The sequence below is a fragment of the Spermophilus citellus genome, assembly GCF_964194105.1.
Source record: "Spermophilus citellus genome assembly, chromosome: 2".
Lineage (NCBI taxonomy): Eukaryota > Metazoa > Chordata > Mammalia > Rodentia > Sciuridae > Spermophilus > Spermophilus citellus.
In genome coordinates, this window is record NC_138183.1 from 196,934,504 (window position 1) to 196,935,991 (window position 1,488).

The following is a 1,488-nucleotide window of genomic DNA, read 5'->3' on the forward strand; positions in this document are numbered from 1 at the left end:
TGTAATATCTCCCTCTGCTGATTTTCATCATTGTTTTTTATTTCCTCTTCATGGAATATTTTGCCAAGGATGTTCTGACTATAGAAAGCAGGCTTTCTAGTTGTAAATTGTTTTAACTTTTGTTTATCATGGAAGGTTTTTATTTCATTATCAAATATAAAGCTTAATTTTGCTGTACACAAGATTCTTGGTTGGCATCAATTTTTTTCTTTTAAATATTTATTTTTTAGTTGTGATTGGACACAACACCTTTATTTCACTTATTTTTTTTTAATGTGGTGCTGAGGCTTGAACCCAGGGTCTCGCATGTGCGAGGTGAGTGCTCTACCGCTGAGCCACAATCCCAGCCCAGCATCCAGTTTCTTTCAGAGCTTCCTATAATGTTGTTCCATGATATCCTGGCTTTGAGTGTCTGCATTGAAAAATCTGCTGAGATACAAATTGGTCTCCCTCTATACGTGATGTGATTCCTCTCTCTTGCGGCTTTTAAGATTCTATCCTTATTCTGTATGCTAGTCATTTTCATTATAATGTGCCTTGGTGTTTTTATTTTTTACATTTGGTGTTCTGTAAGCCTCTTGTATTTGGTTTCCCAATTTGTTCTTCATGCTTGGGAAATTTTCTGGTATTATCTCATTGAAGAGATTGTGCATTCCTTTGGTTTGAAACTCTCTGCCTTTCTCTATCTCAGTAACTCTTAGACTTGGTCTTTTAATGTTGTCCCATAATTCTTGGATGTTCTGTTCATGGTTTCTTACTATCTTCACTGTATGGTCAACTTTATTTTCCAGATTATATACTTTGTCTTCATTATCTGACATTCTTTCTTCCAAGTGAATAGTCTGATGATTATGCTTTCTATTGAGGTTTTTATTCAGTTTATTGTTTCCTTCATTTCAAGGATTTCTGACTTTTTTTTCAGTGTCTCCATATATTTTTTGAAGTAATCTTTTTGCTACCTATATTTGCTCTCTTATCTCTTTGTTTGAGTGATCAATTCTTGCCTGTATTTGCTCATTTAGGTCATTCTTTAAATCACAGATCATTTTATTTATGAACATTCTCTACTCCTTCCCTGACATTTTATCTACTTCACTTTCCATGGATTCTGTTATTATAGTATCCTGGTTTGTTTGTGGCACTTTCCTCCCCTGTTTTTTCATGTTGTCTATCTGTCTTTCTTTCTTGCAGTGTGGATCTGAGATATTACAGTTTCTACCCTATATTCTTGTAGATTATCTGTACCTCACCTTGATATTGGGCTTCCAGACCCTGCTGATATTGCTCAATGTATGCTACTGCAACTACAGGTGGCGCAGCAATAGCAGAGGTAACTTGAGATAATAGTGGAGGTGCCCCAAGATGGATGCAATGTCTTACAGAGATGAGTTTGAAAGCGTGGGCCTAACACTGTCTTTGGGATGTCTGCTCTGAGATTCAGTTGCTTCTAGGCCCTGTCGTCAAAAAGTTAGGGGCTACTGCATGGGG